We start from the raw sequence: 21966 nt of genomic DNA on the forward strand, positions 1-21966 counted from the left end.
CAGCTGAAATCCAATTGCTTTTTGAAAGCTTCTCTAATCTTCAGTAGTCTATCTTTCCTGAACTTGTATGGTACTCTGAACAAACTGCACCATATAATTTAGAATTCTGGTCTACATGGTCTCACAGTTTTATCCTTTAAAGTAGACTATAAACTACCAGAGGGTTAAAAATGTATCCTACACTTACTCCTTTTTTTTTTTTTGGCCATGACACGTGGCTTTTGGAATCTTAGTTCCCCAACCAGGGATTGAATCTGGCCCCGGCAGTAATATCGCCAAGTCCTAACCACTGGACCGCCAAGGAGTTCCCCTACACTTATTCCTTACCTTCCCCACCAACCCCATGTTGGGGCTTAACCCCGTGGGGAGCACACAATAGGCACTCAATAAATTCCTTTTTCAGTGATTAGGTCAAGTTTTATATAGTGGTATGAGAAAAACTGTTGAAAAGCTTTATCACCTTTAGATTCTAAGACCTTTAACAGGGCACACTTTCAGAATGATCTGATCCCTTTCCATCTCCATTTCCAAAGTATATTTCATCACGCAAATAAGTGAGAATCAGTGTATCCTTCCCACTGTGTTGTTAGACACCAGATTCCCTTTATTACAGAAAGGCACTTAGGACACTTTCAGTACACTGGAGTTATATTGCTGTTGTATGAAAGGACACTGTGCCATGTCTTGTGGGTCAATTTACTTTCTTTGGGTATCTGAGTCCATTGCTGAACTTTATTACCAACTAAAATGCTCTGTGCAAAAAATGTCAATTCATCAACAGCAACCTTTTCCTTCTTCACTCCCCAAACCACTAGTGGTAATTTTAACCACATCCTTTTAAGCATTTTCTTTTAGGATCTCAATTACTTGAATTTTATTGGGCAGAATATCAGCATCCCACAGGAGTCAAGCCATGTCAAGAACTGGATTCCTCTTTTTACAAAGTTTACCCTGGAGTATCTGACAAGAGGAAAAGGTATATTACAATCAAATCAACAAACCAGTTGGGGGTTGGGGAGTGGAAAAATGATATTCAAACCCACAGTCAACACTGAATTGCTGGATCTTCACTGTTAGGATCTGGGATTAACATTAATGCATTATTCCATAACAGACAGACCAATGATGCAACTATTCCTCTAAGTAGCAGAAGTTTTAAACACTCAGCCACACCCGATCACTCATTTTATTTTCGTTCCTGTTCCCTCCTCCTGTTTATGACAAATGTGAAAAATCATGAGCCCCATGGGTGGTATCTTTTGCCTAATAAATCACAGCAGAAAGGAAACAAGCTCCAAAGGTCATACAGGCCAACTCCAACCAGGGATTGGGCAGTGTAGAAAAGAGGGTGGCAAATATAATTTTTTGTCAGTTTAACTGAGGAAAATTAGGTATTTTAGTTTTATTTTATTTATGAAGCTTGTTTATTATGGGATTGAGAAATATAATTTTACTTCAGGTTTCAATGTACTTAGAAAGTCCTGGTCATCTCAACTTCCATGGGATTCCCTAGTATCATAGGAAAGCAGTTAGTGTAAATCTTTTCTCCTCCTCCTCTTGCTCTCTTTTATTTTTTTATTGTGGTAAAATACATATAACATAAAATTTACCATATAAACCATTTTAAGTGTACAGTTCAGTGGTATTAAATACATTCATATTGCTGGCAACCATCACCACCATCCATCCCCCATAACTCTTTTTCTTTTTTTAATTTATTTTTGGCTGTGTTGGGTCTTCATTGCTGCGTGCGGGCTTTCTCTAGTTGCGGCGAGCGGGGGCTACTCTTCATTGCGGTGTGTGGGCTTCTCACTGCGGTGGCTTCTCTTGTTGCGGAGCATGGGCTCTAGGTGCGTGGGCTTCAGTAGTTGTGGCACGTGGGCTCAGTAGTTGTGGCTTGCGGGCTCTAAAGCACAGGCTCAGTAGTTGTCGCGCATGGGCTTAGCTGCTCCGCGGCATATGGAATCTTGCCAGACCAGAGCTCGAACCCATGTCCCCTGCATTGGCAGGCAGATTCTCAACCACTGCACCACCAGGCAAGTCTCCAACACTATTTTGTAGAACTGAAACTCTATACCCATTAAACAATAACTCCCCATTCTCCCCTCCCCCCATTCCCTGGCAACCACCATTATACTTTCTGTCCTTATGATTCTGACTACTCTAAGCACCTCGTATGAGTGAAATCATACAGTATTTGTCTTTTTGTGACTTATTTCACTCAGCACATCTTCAAGGTTCCTCCATGTTGTAGCACATTGCAGAATTTCCTTCCTTTTTAAGGCTGCATGATAGCCCACTGTATGTATATTCCACATTTTGTTTGTCCACTTATCAGTAGATGGACACTTGGGTTGCTTTTGCATTTTAGATACTGCGAATAATGCTATGAATACAGTTGTACAAATATCTCTGCTTTCAGTTCTTTTAGGTATATACCCAAAAGTGGAATTGCTGGATCATACAGTAATCCTATTTTTAATTTTTTGAGGAACATCATACTGTTTTCCTCATTGGCTGTACCATCTTACATTCCCACCAACAGGGCAGAAGAGTTCCAATTTCTCCATATTCTTGCCAACACTAGTTATTACCTGTTTTTTTTTTTTTAAGTAACCATTCTAATGGGTGTGAAGTAGTATATCATTGTAGTTTTGATTTGCATTTCCCTAATGATGAGTGATATTAAGCATTTTTTCATGTGCTGGTTGGCTACTTGTATATCTTCTTTGGAGAAACGTCTATTCAAATTTTTCGCCTATTTTTTTTTAAATTAATTAATTAATTAATTATTTTTGGCTGTGTTGGGTCTTTGTTGCTGCGTATGAGCTTTCTCTAGTTGCGTTGAGCGGGGGCTACTCTTCATTGCGGTGTGCAGGCTTCTCATTGCAGTGGCTTCTCTTGTTGTAGAGCATGGGCTCTAGGTGCGTGGGCTTCAGTAGTTGTGGGATGCGAGCTCAGTAGTTGTGGCTCGTGGGCTCTAGAATGCAGGCTCAGTTGTTGTGGCGCACGGACTTAGTTGCTCCGTGGCATGTGGGATCTTGCTGGACCAGGGCTCGAACCCATGTCCACTGCATTGGCGGGCGGATTCTTAACCACTGCACCACCAGGGAAGTCCCTCGCCTATTTTTTTATCAGGTTGTTTTTTTGTTGTTGCTGAGTTTTAGAAATTCTCTATACATTCTGGGTATTAATCCCTTATCCAATATATGACTTGCAAACATTTTCTCCCATTCCGTAGGTTGCCTTTTTACTCTGTGGACATTGTCTTTAAATGTACAAAAATGTTTTAATTTTAATAAAATCCAACCTGTCTTTTTTTTTTCTCTTACTTGCTCCTCTGGTGTCATATCCAAGAAATCACTGTCAAATCCAATATCATGAAGCTTTTGTCCTATTTTTCTTCTGAGTCTTATTTTTCTTCTAAGAGTCTTCTACGAGTCTTATACATAGTTGTTACATCTTCTTACTGCATTGAAACTTTTATTAATATATAATGTCCTTCTTTGTCTCTTGTAACCCATTTTGATCTAAAATCTATTTATTCTGATATTAGTAGAGCCACCACTGTGCTCTTTTGGATACTATTTGCATGGAGCATCTTTTTTTAGCCATTCACTTTTTTAAAAAATACATTTATTTATTTATTTTTATTTTGGCTGCACTGGGTCTTAGTTGCAGCACGTGGGATCTTTGTCACGGCACGTCGACTTCTTAGCTGCGGCATGTGAACTCTTGGCTGTGGACTTCTTAGTTGTGAAATGAGAACTCAGTTGTGGCATGCATGCAGCATCTACTTCCCTGACCAGGGATTGAACCTGGGCCCCCTGCATTGGGAGCACAAAGTCTTACCCACTGGACCACCAGGGAAGTTCCCATCCATTCACTTTCAACCTGTTTGTGTCTTTGGGTCTCAAGTGAGTCTCTTGTAGACAACATACAGTTGGATCATATAAGGTTTTTTGTTTTGTTTTGTTTTTATTAAAGTATAGTTGATTTACAATATTGTATTAGTTTCTGGTGTACAGCAAAGTGATTCAGTTATACATATATATTTTTTCACATTATTTTCAATGATAGGTTATTACAAGATACTGAATATTGTTTCCTGTGTTATACAGTAAATCCTTATTGCTTATCTACTTTATATATAGTAGTAGTGTGTATCTGTTAATCCCATACTCCTAATTTATCCCCCCATTTCCTTTGGTAACCATAAGTTTTCTAGGTCTGTGAGTCTGTTTCTGTTTTATAAAGATTCATTTGCATTATTTTTTAGATTCCACATATAAGTGATATCATGTAATATTTGTCTTTCTCTGTCTGGCTTATTTCACCTGGCATGATGTTCTCTAGGTCCATCCATGTTGCTGCAAATGGCAATACTGCATTCTTTTTTGGATCATGTGTTTTTATCCATTCTGTCAATCTCTGTCTTTTGAGTGGAGAGTTTAATCCATTTACATTTGAAGTTAATTACTGATAAGGAGGAACTTACTTCTGTCATTGTGCTATTTGTCTTCCATATGTCTTATAGCTTTGTTGCCCCTCATTTCTTGCATTACTGTCTTCTTTTGTGTTGATTTTTTGTAGTGAAAAGTCTAAATTTCTTTCTCATTTCCTTTTGTGTATATTCTACAACTATTTTCTTTGTGGTTACCATGGGGATTACATTTAATATACTAAAGTTTTAATACTCTAATTTGAATTTATACCAGCTTAACTTCAGTAACATACAAAAACTCCACTCCTTTACAGTTCTCTGCCTACCCCTTTCAGTTGCTGATGTCACAGAATTACAACTTTATACATTGCGGACCCCAAAACATAAATAATTTTTTAAAATGCATTAATCTCTTAAATTACATGAAAAACAATACTTGAAGTGACAAACCAAAGTTACAGTAATACTAGCTTTTACAATAGAAATTTTTTTCCTTAAATGTATTACTGTCTTAAATCATGTAGGAAACAAAAAGTACAATTACAAGTCATTCATTCTTACAGTAATAATATTAGCTTTATAATTGCCCATGTATTTACCTTTTTTGAGATTCTTATTTTTCCCCACAGCTTTGAGTTACTGTCTAGTATACTTTCATTTCACTTTTCAAGACTCCCTTGAGCATTTCTTGCAGGGCAGGTCTAGCAGTCACGAACTCCCTCAGCTTTTACCTCTGTGGGAATGTCTTAATTTCTCTCTCACTTTTGAAGGGCAGTTTTGCTGGATATAGGATTCTTGGTTGACAGTTTTTTTCTTTTAGCACTTTGCATATGTTTGGTCAACTGTTTTCTGGCCTCCAAAGTTTCTGATCAGAAGTCTTATAATCTTATTGATGATTCCTTGTATGTGATGATTCACTTCTCTCTTGCTGCTCTCAAGATTCTTTCTTTGTTTTTGGCCTTTGAAAGTTTGTTATAATGTGTTTTGGTGTGGGTCTCTGAGTTCTTCTTCCTTGGAGTTTGAGTTTTGGTTTTTTTTTTAATTTTTTTTTAAAGTCTTTATTGAATTTGTTACAATATTGCTTCTGTTTTATGTTTTGGTTTTTTGGCCCTGAGGCATGTGGGATCTTAGCTCCCCGACCAGGGATCGAACCCACACCCTCTGCATTGGAAGGCAAAGTCTTAACCACTGGTCTGCCAGGGAAGGCCCCAAGAGTATGGGCTTTTTGGATGTTTATAGTTATGTCTTTCACCAAATTTGGGAATTGTTCAGACATTATTTCCTCAATTTTTCTCTCTGCCCCTTCTTCTCTCTTTCTCTATTCCCTCCCTCCCTCCTTCCCTCTACTTCTGGAACTCCCACAATGCATATATTTGTCTGCCTGATGGTATCCCACAGGTCCCTTAGGCTTTGCTTGCTTCTTGTCAGTATTCACTTTCTGTTCTTCACACTTGACAATTTCCAAATGCCTGTTTTCTTTTCTTTTCTTTTTGTTTTCTTTTTGGCCTCGCTGCACGGCTTGCAGGGTCTTACTTCCCCAACCAGGGATCAAACCCGAGCCCTGGCAGTGAAAAGGACTGAGTCCTAACCACTGGACTGCCAGGGAATTCCCCAAACTCTTATTTTCAAGTTCACTGATTCTTTCTTCTGCCTGCTCAAGAATCTGCCTTTGAATCCCTCTAGTGAATTTTTCATTTCAGTAACTGAATTTTCAGCCCCAGAATTTCTTTTTAGGTTTTCTATCTCTTTATTGATATTTACGTTTTGTTCATACATTGTTTTCTTGACTTTCTCTACATCTTCCTTTAGTTCTTTGAGATTTAAGACAGGTGTTTTAAAGTCTTTGTCTAGCAGATCTGCCATGAGGTCTTTCTCAGGGACAGTTTATGTTGATTTTTTTTTTATCCTTTGAATGGGCCATACTTTGCTGCTTCTTTGTACACCTTGTGGTTTTTTGTTGAACACCAGTCATTTCAATCTAATAAAACAGTAACTCTGGAAATCAGATTCTTTTCCCCTTCTGCAGAATTTGCTAATTTTTGATATTGTTTTTGTTTTTATGATTGTTGTAGGGTGTCTCTGTGCCAAGGATCAGCATGAGGTGTAAATTTAATGTCTTCTCAGGTCTTTTCTGACACTTCCCCTAGGCATGCACAATCACTTCCTAATTTTCCCCATATATGTGGCTGTTTTTGAATGTCCTAGACTTTAATGTCTGGCTTCCAAAAGGGAAAAAAGGTGAAAAATGAAGGGGAGAAAAAGGGCACAGGCCCTTTAAATCCCCTAGAAGTCATTTCAGCCAGAGAGGGAGGGGCTTGTAAACAATGTGAAGAGGTTCAACAAAATGGCTGCATGTCTACACCTCTATGATCAGAAGCAACAATCAGCACCCAGAGCATAGATCTCTGCTACTTAGAGGAAAGGACCTTTTTGACCATCCTAGCTCCCGGACACGCTGTGTGCAAACTGCTCTAGGAACACATGCACAGATGCCTGGCACTGGCTGAGGGTGGGGGGATGGGTAGCTGCTACTGTGCTGAGCTGAAATTGACTGAAATGAACCACAATTTACCCTCCAATTCTTCCCCTAGAAGTTTCAAGCCTTCAACAGACTCCAAATTTCCAAAATAGTTACATCAGACAGATTATGCCAGTGCAATTGTTGTCTATGTGGGGAAACAGATTCTTGATCCTTTCTACTCTGCCACCTTCCCAGAATCCCTCTTTCTCTCTTTTTTTTTTATTATTAAATTTATTTATTTATTTATTTATTTATGGCTGCGTTGGGTCTTCATTGCTGCACACGGGCTTTCTCTAGTTGCGGCGAGCAGGGGCTACTCTTTGTTGTGGTGCACGGGCTTCTCGTTGCATTGGCTTCTCTTGTTGCGGGCATGGGCTCTAGGCCTGCGGGCTTCAGTAGTTGTGGCACGCGGGCTCAGAAGTGTGGCTCACGGGCTCTAGAGCGCAGGCTCAGTAGTTGTGGCACACGGGCTTAGCTGCTCTGCAGCATGTGGGATCTTCCTGGACCAGGGCTGGAAGCCGTGTCCCCTGCATTGGTAGGCAGACTCTCAACCACTGAGCCACCAGGGAAGTCCTCCCTCTCTCTTTTTAATACTATTTTCGTGTGACTTTTTTCAGTAAGGCCATAAACTAAATTCTGTGTCCAGTGGCTTTAAAACTGGAAATCTGTATGGCTTATCAGGCCTCTCTGGCCCTGAAATGACTGTTGTCAATTAATGCCTTGCATACTAGATTGCTTGGGGGAAGTTGCGGGGGGGAGGTGGTGGGGAACAGAAATGGAAGAGGTTTGGGAAAGACACTATTAGTTTCTAAACCCGATCCTCATTCCCAACCCTTCTCCCTTGCTTGCCTCCCATTATAAAGGCTGAAAAGCCAGATACTCATTTTTCCAGCTTCCCATGGAGCTAAGATTAAACCCATCATACAGTTCAGGCCAATGAGACACAGAAATCCACTGCGGGTTGGGGCAGAAGACTGCATTTCTGGGATAGCATTTGCTTCCTTACAAAAGGGAAAGCTAGAAGAAGAAAATTCCTGGTGCTACTCCTTTTTTCTTCCTCATCCTCTGACAGTGAGGCAACACACTTGAGACTAAAAGGTAAAACAGCTAAAAATGGCAGAACAGAGAGGTAGAAAGTCCTCAATAACCTTGCTTAATTGCTCAGTCTTAATTCTTAAGACTTCTTGTGTTACAGGTGTTCATGAAGTTTTAAGCTACCGTTAGGTACTTGTAGCTGAAACCATTCCTAACCAATACATGATGGTTTTCAGGATATAGATTTTTTCCTCATTTTCTATGTAAGGAACGTGGATATGGAATATGCAATAAAATATCTCGTTCTATACCTTTAAGAATACTTATCAATTGGACCCTAATGTGGAATTCCATTTTCATTTTCACATAGTATACCAAATAAATTATTCTATCTCATCATCAATTTTTGCCTTAGGGCTCCTTAAAAACAATAGCTATATAGTGTCTGAGTTGGGAAAGACAAAACAGTAAGAGAGAGGCACCCTATCAAGCTGCTCTTGAAACTGAAGGAGTTAAAGATCACTCTTGACTAAGGTATGGAGTTTCAGGCAGAAGGGCATCTTTTCTCATTCCTGGCTGCCCCTCTCCCTCAGTACCTAATGGCTGGCTCTTTACTAAATGCAGGGCACTCTTGGGAACTATGCTAAAGAATTAACCACAACAGATCCATTATCTTTCTTTAGATGGTAGCTACTTACTTGGATGGATTAAATGCTCAACAAACTTTAAAGGACCAGTGCCTAGGAGCAGAGAAATCCCAGGGACAATTCAGCAGGGCTTGGTCCCCTGTCAGTTACATGGTTAATTGCTTTCTCCATAGCTCTTGCCTAATGGTAGACCTTTTAGTATTCTACTTTCCAGATGTAGCCACTTAGTTGGGGTACCATTAAAGTTCCCAAAGGGACAACTTTAGTTCTTAACAAAGCAAGGAAACTTCTTTTTGGGTCAAAATGATTATCACACAGTCCTATTAAGTTCTTGTTGAAATTACAAACTTATATTTTTCAATCTCATCTCTCTTCCCAAGTTCTTATTAGGATATTACGAGCCCTTGAAAACCATCAAGTACTTTTTTTGTTGTTGTTTGTTTGTTTTTTAAATTAATCAATTTATTTTTTGGCTGTGTTGGGTGTTCGTTGCTGCACATGGGCTTTCTCTAGTTGTGGCAAGTGGGGGCTACTCTTCATTGTGGTGTGCGGGCTTCTAATTGAGGTGGCTTCTCTTTTTGCAGAACACAGGCTCTAGGCGCGTGGGTTTCAGGAGCTCCAGCATGCGGGTCCTACAGCACAGGCTCAGTAGTTGTGGCTCACGGGTTCTAGAGCTCAGGCTCAGCAGTTGTGGCACATGGGCTTAGTTGCTCCGTGGCATGTGGGATCTTCCCGGACTGGGGATTGAACCCATGTCCCCTGCATTGGCAGGCAGATTCTTAACCACTGCTCCACCAGGGAAGTCCCAAAGAACATCAAATACTTTTATCGTTTAATTTCCTACACAGTAAGTGATGTCATCCCTGGATCTCACATATGGGTGGGAAGGACAAACATGCAGTGTGAACAGTGTGGACCATAACCATTAAAGTTAGGAAAATCTACTACACTGTGTTTTTCTCTTGGGCTGCTGAAAATTTCATTATGGAAAAAGAATATTCTAAACACTTCTTGATAATACAGGAGATTCTGAATGCTTACAACAAACTGAGCAGAGCATATATGAGTCACAGTACAGAGCATACAATGGCTAAAACCCTGCCTTGTAAGGGCATATACAATTTACTACTGTAACAGTTAAGCCAAAAGAAAAATTAAAGCTGGGGAAGAGAGAGAGCGACGGAGAGAGAAAGACAGAGGGAAGAGGAGAAGGAGAGAGAGATCTCGGTCTCCAAAACTGAGTGCTTAGATTGTTGGGGCAAGCTTACAAGATTACACTCACTCACTCTAAAATAATTTCAAAATGCAGCAATACACTTTTGTTTTAAACAAGCTATCAAATCTTAAGTGCCCAGAGCCTTAGCAACCATAGAAGAGGTTACAGGCTGATAAAGAAATGGGCAAAGACAAGACTCAAATGGTTTGGCAGTCTCTAGAATAAACCAGAAGCTTATACAGGGTATACTGATTCTGCCTTGTCACCTTAATTTAATGCAGAAAAAACTTCTTACCCTGATTTGTTGACATATTCGGCTGATTTATCTTTGTGTCTAACTTGGAAAGTTTTGAAATAAAACCAGGCAAATGGCAAACTCATTAAATTTGGATGAGTTTAATGTTTAAAAGCAAACATGCTTTTTAGCCATTAGAGATATATTTTAGAATGTTGGCCACTGAATAGAAGTCTATAATAAAAGAACACAGGCAGGCAGGGGAAAAGAATGGAATCTATGCTGCCTAACAGTAACACTTATCCACATGCTCCTTGACTTTCATAGTGATCCAATATAGCAACAACATCAAATACTGGGGAAACTGCCCCTGCTAACCTCTCCAGCCTCACCTCTTGCTGCTCTCCACCAAAATTTATGCTCCAGCAACATAAAACTATCTGCAGTTTCTCTGAACATGCTATGCTGTTTCATTCTTTTGTATCTGCTGTTCTCTTATGTGTGGAATGTTCTTCTCCACCTTCTCTGTCTGGCAAATTTCTATTTACCTTTCAAAACCAGTTAGAGCATCATTTCCTACATGAAACCTTCCCTGATGTCTAATAGACCTCTCAATACTTGCAAATACTTACATTATTACATTTATCATTTTACGAGTAATTACATTTTTATGTGTCTGCTTCCCCTATGAGACAATGAATCTGTTGATGTCTTATCCATCTTTCTGTCACAATATCTAGCATGGTGTCTAGCACATTGCAGATATTCAAATATTTTTTTATTAAACTGAACCCACAAAAGCTAAAGAAGCTCTGAATGAATTGAGAAAATTATTCATGGACTAGTTTTTGGAAACCTGTCCCCAGGCTTACTCAAGTTTGGAGGTACCTGGAAAAATACACAACAGCAAATGCCTTGATTTTTAACAATGGATCCTTTGTGTACACTAAGTCTCTCACTAGAGACATTTGTGAAAACCAACAGTCAATTTTTGATTGTGGTCTAAAATGATAACAAATTGCTCCAGTTACATAGAACCCCCACCCCCCCACCTTCCCCCCCATTATATCAGAATGGAGACAAACCAGCAGGTGGTAATGGGATCCTATTAACCTTCATATCACATTACAACAGGCCCATCTGTTAGGAGAAGAGAGAAGAGAAAGGATAAATATAAAAACCATCAAGCACACCGATGGGTCTCAGGGAGGATCTAAGTAGACTCTGGTACCCCTAGTCCCCACTTCTTGGTAACAACTCACTATAGCAAACTGCTAATTTCAACCATAGTGTGGTAGGCCAATAATAGCTCCTATACTAGTTTGCTAGAGCTGACAAAGTACCACAAACTTGGGGTCTTAAACAACAGAAATTTATTGTCTCATAATTCTGGAGGCCAGAGTTTGAAATCAAGGTGTCAGCAGGGCTGGTTCCCTCTGAAGGATGAGAAGGAGAATCTGTCCCATGTTTCTCTCCTAGCTTCTGGTGGTTTACCAGCAATCTTTGGTCTTCCTTGGCTTGTGGCAGCATAACTCCAATCTTTATTCCCTGGGTGTACGTCTGTGTCCTGTTTCCTCTTTTTATAAGGACACCAGTTATACTGGATTAGGGGCCTACCCTACTCCAGTATGACCTCATATCAACTAATTACGTCTATGATCCTATTTCCAAATAACGTCACATTCTAAGGTACTTGGGACTAAGATTTCAACATGTAAATATAGGTGCACAATTCAACCCATAACAGTTCTCAAAGATATGCCCATGTTCTAATTCCTAGAACCTGTGAATGTTACCTTATATGATGACTAAATTAAGGGTTTTGAGATGAAGAGGTTATCCTAGACTATACAGTTGGGCCCTCAATGCCATCACAAGTATCCTTATAAGAGAGAGGCAAAGAAGAAGGTGATGTGAAGGCAGAATCGGAGATTGGAGTGATGTGGCCACAAGCCAAAAAATGTTGGAAGCCACCAGAAGTTGGGAGAGGTAAGGAAAGGATTCTCCTGAGAGCCTCCAGAGGGAGCATGGCTCTGCCTGCACCTTGATTTCGGACTTCTGGCCTCCTGAACTGTGAGCATAACGAATATGGTAGATATTAAACCAACTATCAATAATCACTTTAAATGTCAATAGTCTAAATACACCAATTAAAAGAGATGATCAGAGTGGATCAAAAAACAAGACCCAACTATATATTGTTTATAGGAAACACACTTTAAATATAAAGACATGTATAGATTAAAAGTAAGGGGATGCAGAAAGATAAACCATGGTAACACTAATCAAAAGAAAGGGGAGTAGCTATATTAATTTCAGACACAGCAATCTTCAGAGCAAGGAAAGTCATCAGGGATAAAGAGGTATTACATAATGATAAAGGGATAAATACTTCAAAAAGACCAAAAAAATCCTTAATATACACGTGCCTAATAACAGAGTGTCAAAATAAATGAGACCAAAACTGATAGAACTGCTAGGAGAAACAGATGAATCCACTATTATAGTCAGAGACTTTGACACTCCTCTATCAGAAATGGACAGATCCAGCAGGCAGAAAATCAGTAAGGATATAGTTGAACTCAACAGCACCATCAATCAACTGAATATAATTGACATCTACAGAATACTTCATCCAAGAATAGCAGATTACACATTCTTCTCAAGTTCACATGGAAGGAACATTCACTAAGACAGACCTCACTTGAGGCCATATAACACACCTTAACAAATTTAAGAGAATGGAAATCATACAATGTCTGCTCTCAGATGACAATGGAAAAGAAAAGCAAATTAAAGCCAAAGTAAGCAGAAGAAAATTAATAATAAAAATTAGAACAGAAATCAATGAAATTAAAAACAGGAAATCAATAAAACCAAAACCTGATTCTTTGAAAAGATCAATAAAGTTGATAAACCTTTAGATAAGCTAACTAAGAAAAGAAAGAAAGGGACTTCTCTGGTGGTCCAGTGGTAAAGAATCCACCTTACAGTGCAGGGGACGTGGGTTCGATCCCTGGTCAGGGAACTAAGATCCCACATGCCATGGGGCAACTAAGCCTGTGCACCACAACTACTGAGCTCAGCACCTCAACTAAAGAGCCTGCATGACACAAACTACAGAGCCTGCGTGACGCAAACTACAGAGCCCATGTGCTCTGGAACCCACACGCCACAACAGAGCCCACATGCTCTGGAGCCTGTGCACCACAACAAGAGAAGAGGAAAACCCGCATGCCACAACTAGAGAGAAGCCCGCGTGCTGCAATGAAAGATCCCGCATGCCTCAACAAAGATCCTGCATGCCGCAACTAAGACCCAACGCAGCCAAAAGAAAAAAAAATTAAGTACAACCTAATGAAATCTGAACATGTTATGAGACTACAGGGTAGGGAGAGACCAGTTTTATAAGAATTGGGGACGTCATCATAAAGGAAAATAAAGATAATATTAAAAAAAAAGAAAAGAGAGAAGACACAAATTACTAGTATCAGATATGAAAGAGGGACACCACTCCAGATTACATGGATGTTAAAAGGATAATAAAGGACTATTATGAACAACTCTATGCCCACAAACTTGATAACCTAGACGAAATGGGCCAATTCCTTAAAAGACACAATCTGCTAAAACTCACACAAGAAGAAATGGACAATCTGAATAGGTCTATATCTATTAAATAAATTGACTCCATAATAACAACCTTCCAAAACAGAAAGCACCAGGCCCAGATGGGTCCACTGGTGAATTCTAGCAAACATTTAAGGAATAAATTATACCAATTCCCTACAATCTCCTCTAGAGGATAGAAGCAGTGAATACTTCCTAACTTATTCTGTGAGGCCAGCATTACTCTAATACCCAAACCAGAGAAAGACATTACAAGAAAAGATGACTACAGACCATTCTCTGTCATGAACATGGATGCAAAAATCCTCAATAAAATATTAGTAAATCAAATCCAACAATGTATAAAAAGAATTATAAACCACAACCAAGTGGGATTTATCTCAAGTATGCAAGGCTTGTTCAACATTCAAAAATTAATTAATGTAATCCATCACATCAGCAGGCTAAAGAAGAAAAATCACATGATCATATCAATAGATAAAGAAAAAGCATCTGACAAAATCCTACACCCATTCATGATAAAAACTCTCAGCAAACTAAGAATATATGGGAACTTCATTAACTTGATAAAGAACACCTACAGAATACCTACAGTAAACATTATACTTAATGGTGAAAAACTCAAAGCTAAGATCTAGAACAAGGCAATGGGGCTTCCCTGGTGGCGCAGTGGTTGAGAGTCTGCCTGTCGATGCAGGGGACACGGGTTCGTGCCCTGGTCTGGGAGGATCCCACATGCCGCGGAGCAACTAGGCCTGTGAGCCACAACTACTGAGCCTGCGCATCTGGAGCCTGTGCTCCGCAACAAGAGAGGCCACGATAGTGAGAGGCCTGCGCACCACGATGAAGAGTGGCCCCCGCTTGCCGCAACTGGAGAAAGCCCTCGCACAGAAACGAAGACCCAACACAGCCAAAAATAAATAAATAAATAAATAAAAATTAAAAAAAAAAAAAAGAACAAGGCAATGATGTCCCCCACTCTCACCACTCCTTTTCAGCACTGTACTGGATATCCTAGCTAATGAAATAAGATAAGAAAAGGAAATAAAAGTCACAGAGATTGGGAAGAAAGAAAGAAAACTGTTCGCAGATGACATGATCATCTATGTAGAAAATCCAAAAGAAAAAACTCCCAGAATAAACAATTATAGCAAAGTTACAGGATACAAGGTTAATATACAAATGTCAACTGTTTTACTATATACCAGCAATAAGCAAGTGGAATTTGAAATTAAAAACACGATGCCATTTACATTAGTACCTCTGAAAATGAAATACTTAGGTGTAAATCTAACAAAATATGTAAAAGATCTATATGAGGAAAATTATAAAACTCTGATGAGAGAAATCAAAGAACTAAATAAATGGGTATTTATTGTCAAGATGTCATTTCTTCCCAACTTGATCTACAGATTTAATGCAATCCCAATCAAAATCCCAGCAAGTTATTGTGGATGTTAACAAACTGATTCTAAAGTTTATATGGAGAGGCAAAAGACCCAGAATAGCCAACACAATACTGAAGAAGAACAATGTTGATAGACTGACACTACCTAACTCCAAGATATACTATAAAGCTATAGGTAATCAAGACGATGTAGTATTGGTGAAAGAACAGATTAAAAGATCAATGGGACAGAACAGAGAGTCCAGAAATAGACCCATATAAATATAGTCAACTGATTTTTAACAAAGTAGCAAAGGCACACATTCTCAAGTGCACATGGACTATTCTCCAGGATAGACCACACGTTAGGCCACAAAACAAGTCTTAATAAATTTAAGAATACTGAAATCATATCAAGCATCTTTTCTGACCGCAGTGGTATGAAACTAGAAAACTGGAAAATTCACAAATATGTTGAAATGAGACATGCTACTGAACAACCAATGGGTCAAAATGAAGAACTTGAAAGAGAAATAAAAAAATACCTTGAGACAAATGAAAATGGAAATATAAGATACCAAAACTTATGGGATGCAGCAAAATCAATTCTAACAGGGAAGCTAAGAAAACTAAATACCTACCTCAAGAAACAAGAAAAATCTCAAATAAACAACTTAACTTTACAGTTCAAGGAACTTAAAAAGAACAAACAAGGCCCTAAGTTAGGAGAAGGAAAGAAATAACAAAGATCAGACCAGAAACAAATGAATTAGAGGGACGTCCTTGGTGGCGCAGAGGTTAAGAATCTGCCTGCCAATGCAGGGCACGTAGGTTCGAGCCCTGGTTCGGGAAGATCTCACATGCTGCGGAGCAACTAAGCCCATGTGCCACAACTACTGAGCCTGCGCTCTAGAGCCTGCGAGCCAAAACTACTGAGCCCGCGTGCCTAGAGCCCGTGCACCACAACGAAAAGTAGCCCCCACTCGCCGCAACCAGAGAAAGCCCGCGCGCAGCAATGAAAACCCAACACAGCCAAAAACAAATAAACAAACAAATAAATAAATTTATATATATATATATAAAAGAATTAGAGACTACAAAGACAATAGAAAAGATCAATGAAACCAAGAGCTGGTTCTTTGAAAAGATAAACAAAATTGACAAACCACCAAGAAAAAGAGGACAAAAACAAAAAAACAAGAAAAGCAAAAAACCAAAACAAACAAAAAAACACCACAGAAATGAAAGAGACATTCCAACTGGTACCTCAGAAATACAAAGTATCATAAGAGACTACTACAAACAATTGTAAGTCAACAAACTGGGCAACCTAAAAGAAATGGATAAATTCCTAAAAACATACAACCTTCCAAGACTGAGTCATGAAGAAACAGAAAATATGAACAGACTGTTTACCAATAAGGAGACTGAATCAGTAATCAAAAACCTCCCAACAAACAAAAGTCCAGCACCAGATGGCTTCATTGGTGAATTCTACCAAACATTCAAAGAAGTATTAATACCAATCCTCAAACTTCCAACAAATAAAAGAGGAGGGAATACTTCCAAACTCATTTTACAAGGCCAGCATTACCCTGATACCAAAACCAGTCAAGGACACCACAAGAAAAGAAAATTATGGGCCAATATCCCTGATAAACTTAGATGCAAAAATCCTCAACAAAATAGTAACAGAATTCAACAATACTTTAAAAACATCATATACCATGATCAAGTGGGATTTATTCCAGGGATGCAAGGATAGTTCAACACCCAAATCATTCAATGTGATACACCACATTTACCAAATGAAGGACTGCATTCGATCATCTCACTAGATGCAGAAAAAGCATTTGACAAAATTCAACAACCATTATGATAAAAATTCTCAACAAAGTGAGTATAGAGGGAACATACCTCAACATAATAAAGGCCATACATGGCAAGCCCACAGTTAACACCATACTGAACAATGAAAAGCTAAAAGCTTTTCCTCTAAGAGGAACAAGACAAGGATGCCCACTCTTGCCACTTTTATTCAACATAGTACTGCAAGTCCTAGCCAGAACAATTAGGCAAGAAAAAGAAATAAAAGGCACCCAAATTGAAAAGGAAGAAGCAAACCTGTCATAATTTGCAGATGATACATAGAACACCCAAAGACCACCAGAAAATTCTTAGAACTAATAAGTGAATTCAGCAAAGTTTCAGGACACAAAATCTATACACAAAAAGTCTATTGCATTTCTAGACACTAATAATGAACTATCATAAAGAGAAATTCAGAAAACAATCTCATTTATAATCACATCAAAAATAATAAAATACCTAGGAATAAATTTCACCACAAAAGTGAAAGATCTGTACACTGAAAACTCTAAGACACTGACAAAAGAAACTGAAGAAGACACAAATAAATGGAAAGATATTCATGCTCATGGACTGGAAGAATTAATACTGTTAAAAAGCCCATACTACCCAAAGCAATATACAGGTTCAATGCAATCCCTATCAAAATTCCAATAGCATTTTTTCACAAAAAGAACAAACATTCCTAAAATTCACAAAAGACCCTGAATAGCCAATGCAATCTTGAGAAAGAACAAAGCTGGAGCATCATGCTCCCTGATTTCAAACTATAGTACAAAGCTACAGTAATCAAAACAGTATGGTATTGGCATAAAAACACACACATATATCAATGAAAGAGAGCCCAAAATAAACCCCTGCATATATGGTTAATTAATTTATGACAAGACTATACAATGGGGGAAAGGACAGTCTCCTCCATAAATGGTGTTGGGAAAAACTGGACAACCACATGCAAAAGAATAAAACTGGACCACTATCTTGTACCACATACAAATATTAACTCAAAATGAATTAAAAACTTGAATGTAAGACCTGAAACCATAAAACTCTTTAGGAAAAAACATAGGCAGTAAAAGCTCCCTGACATCCATACTGGTGACTTTTTTTGGATCTGACATCAAAAGCAAAGGCAGCAAAAGCAAAAATAAACAAGTGGGACTATATCAAACTAAAAAGCTTCTGCACAACAAAGAAAATCATCCACAGAATGAAAACGCAACCTACTGAAGAGGAGAAAATATTTACAAATCATATATCTGATAAGGGGTTAATATCCAAAATATATAAAGAACTCAAAAGCAAAAACCCACACAATTCAATTTAAAAATGTCACAAGATCTGAACAGATATTTTTCCAAAGAAGACATACAGATGGCCAACTGATACGTGAAAAGATGTGGAACAACACTAATCTGTAACCATGGATACAGAGGGCCAGTCATATGTGGAATCTTAAAACAAAACAAAAGCCCACCAAACTTACAGAGAACAAACTGGTGGTTACCAACGGTGGGGGGGGGGTTAAGGGGGTCAAATGGGTGAAGGGGGTCAAAAGGTACAAACTTTCAGTTATAAAATAAATAAGTCATGGGGATGAAAGGTACAGCATGGTGACTACAGTTAATATATTACATATTTGAAAGTTGCTAAGAAAGTAAAAGTTCTCATCACAAGAAAAAAATTCTGGGACTTCCCTGGTGGTCCAGTGGCTAAGACTCCATGCTCCCAATGCAGGGGGCCCAGGTTTGATCCCTGGTCAGGGAACTGGATCCCACATGCCGCAACTAAAGATCCCACACGCCGCAACTAAAGATCCCACATGCGGCAACTAAAGATCCTGCATGTTGCAATGAAGATCCCACACATGGCAACGAAGATTCCACGTGCTGCAACTAAGACCTGGCACAGCCAAATAAATAAATAAATAAATAAATAAATAAATAAATAAATAAATAAATAAATAAAAAAGAAAAAAATTCTGTAATTATATATGGTGATGGATGTTAACTAGATTTACTGTGGTGATCATTTTGCAGTATATATAAATATCAAATCATGCTGTACACCTGAAACTAATATGTTATATGTCAATTATATCTCATTTTTTTTTTAAAGGAGCAAAAGCAATATAGTGGAGCAAAGATAATCTTTTCAACAAATAGTGCTGGGACAACTAGAAATCCATATGCAAAAAAGTGAATTTGGACACAGACTTTAAATCCTTTGCAAAAACTAACTCAAAATGGATCACAGACATAAACGTGAAACACAAAACTATAAAACTCCCAGAAGATAACACAGGAAAAGACCCAGGTAATCTTGGGTTTGGCAATGACTTTAGAGACAACAACAAAGGCATAATCAATAAAAGAAATAATTGATAAGCTGGACTTCATTAAATAAAAACTTGTGTTCTGTGAAAGACAATGTCAAGAGAATGAGAAGGTAAGCCATAGCCTGGGAAAAAGTATTTGCAAAAGACACATTTGATAAAGGACTGCTATCCAAAATACATAAAGAACTCTTAAAACTCAACAATAAGGAAACAACCCAATTAAAAAATAGGCCAAAGACCTTAACAGACATCTCGCCAAAGATATACAGATAGCACAAAAACATATAAAGAGATGCTGCACATCATATGTCATCCAGGAAATGCAAATTAAAACGACATACCACTACACATCTATTGTATTGGCCAAACTCTGGATCACTGATAACACCAAATGCGGACAAGGGTGTGAAGCAACAGGAACTTAAATTCATTGCCAGTGGGAATGAAAAAAATGGTAGAGCCAATTTGGAAGACAATTTGGCAGTTTCTTACAAAAATAAACATATTCTTACCATACAATCTAGCAATCATGCAGTTTGATATTTATCCAAAGGAGCTGAAAATTTACGTCCACACAAAAACCTGCACATGGATTTTTCTAGCAGCTTTATTCATAACTGCCAAAACTTGGAAGCAACCAAGATATCCTTCAGTAGGTAAATGGATAAATAAACTGTGGTACGTCCAGACAATGGAATACTATCCAGTGCTAAAAAGAAATGAGGTATTAAGCCATGGAAAGACACGAAGGAACCTTAAATGCATGTTAAGTGAAAGATGGCAATCTGAAAAAGGCTACATACTGTATGATTCCAACTATATGGCTTTCTGGAAAAGGCATAGCTATGGACATAGTAAAACGATCAGTGGTTGCTAGGAGTGGGGGGTGGGGGGGTGGGAGGAAAGATGAATAGGTGGAGCACCGAGGATTTTTAGGGCAGTGAATATACTCTGTATGATAATATAATGATGACTGTATGTCATTATACATTTGTCCAAACCCATCAAATGTACAACACCAAGAGTGAACTCTAAGGTAAGCTGTGGACTTTGGGTGATTATGATGTATCACTGTAGGTTCATTAGTTGTAACAAATGTGCCACTCTGGTGGGGGATGTTGATAATGGGAAATGCTATGTTTGTGTGGAGGCAGGGAGTATATGGGGAATCTCTGTACTGTCCTCTCAATTTTGCTGTGAACTTAAAACTGCTCTAAAAAAACAGTCTTAAAATTTTTTTGGAAAACCACTAAGTAAAAGTAAATAGATTGTTGCAAGTTTATTCTCATAGAGTGCTCAGAAAAAGAGCCTGAAAAATTAAGCCTGAAGCAGAGTACTCATTGTTTATATTTCTATAAGACAGAAAAGCATGGCATAGCAGAAAAGTCCAGCTTCTAAACAAGAACTGCAGTCTCTCTGACAGAGCTCCAATCCAATTATGCCCTAGCCGCTGATTTTTCTATCACCACTTCCCCTTTGTTTCAGAGACAGCATCCATGACCTTCTGTTCATGTGGTGGAGGAAGAAATTGCTTCCCAGAAAGGCTTTTAGCCCACTGCATTTTACTAGATAAAGAGAAAACAAAAAGCCATTCGACTCTGACAAGCTGATTACTGTCTACAGAGGAGCAAAATGCCTCCCTCAGGACTACAAGGTACAATATGTTCAAACCTTTAACCACTGCTCTGCCATGAGCTGCTACATATGTGCACACAACTCTCTCTCCTCTGAGCAGTCACATGCATAACTGAAAGTACAAGCCTCCATAAGGCCCTATCTGGCTGTAGCTTCAAATGCATGTAAGTCAAAGAACGCTGAAATAAAGTCTCCCCTTTTCACTTTTGCAATTATCTAGGTAAAAATTAAAAGGGAAGGGCTTCCCTGGTGGCGCAGTGGTTGAGAATCTGCCTGCCAATGCAGGGGACACGGGTTCGAGCCCTGGTCTGGGAAGATCCCACATGCCGCGAAGCAACTAGGCCTGTGAGCCACAATTACTGAGCCTGCGCGTCTGGAGCCTGTGCTCCACAACAAGAGAGGCCGAGATAGTGAGAGGCCCGCGTACCGCGATGAAGAGTGGCCCCCACTTACCGCAACTAGAGAAAGCCCTCGCACAGAAACGAAGACCCAACACAGCCAAAAATAAATATAAATAAATAAATAAATTTATAAAAAAAAAAAAAATTAAAAGGGAAGAAAAGGAAAAGCTGAAGAGGGAATAGCTAAATTGTTGAACCTAACATGGTACCTTATAGAACATATTTAGACACCTAGACCCCTGAAAATTTCAGAGTAATTACTTTTATTGTTCCCTCCAAATACAGTCTAAGTGGACTACAGTCTCTTCCTAAACCTAAGAAATGCCTGAAACTGAAGTATAATAAAACAACAAATGTCTGAAGTTATAAACATTAACACAGTGAAAAAAAATTAATGCACACAGATTGCCACTGTGTAAAAAAAATGATGCTAACTGAAGTGACAGATGTCTGTAATACTATCTGCCCACTCTGGTATTATACAGCTATCTCCACCTACACACCACAACAGATCTTTAAAATTACCTCAACAACTCTTTTCACTTGAGTCAAATAACTTATGGTAGTGAAAGATTTTTTTGTTTTTGTCGCTATTGTTGTTTTGGTTA

The 21966-nt window shown here is 38.7% G+C and overlaps 1 protein-coding gene across 8 annotated transcripts in view; it reads right to left on the reverse strand.

Moving 5' to 3' along the window:
* Positions 1–21966, reverse strand: part of LOC309609685 (cyclic AMP-dependent transcription factor ATF-7) — a 121740-nt gene that overhangs the window by 36930 nt on the left and 62844 nt on the right. The window contains exon 3 of one of the 8 annotated variants that reach the window (XM_082351392.1): positions 11184–11238. The exons of the other annotated variants lie outside the window; for them this stretch is intronic. The gene's annotated coding sequence lies outside the window, so the exon portion shown is untranslated. The remainder of the gene's footprint in view (positions 1–11183; positions 11239–21966) is intronic. 8 annotated transcript variants of the gene reach the window in all.

The sequence above is a fragment of the Balaenoptera borealis genome (assembly GCF_965194805.1).
Source record: "Balaenoptera borealis genome assembly, chromosome: 13".
Lineage (NCBI taxonomy): Eukaryota > Metazoa > Chordata > Mammalia > Artiodactyla > Balaenopteridae > Balaenoptera > Balaenoptera borealis.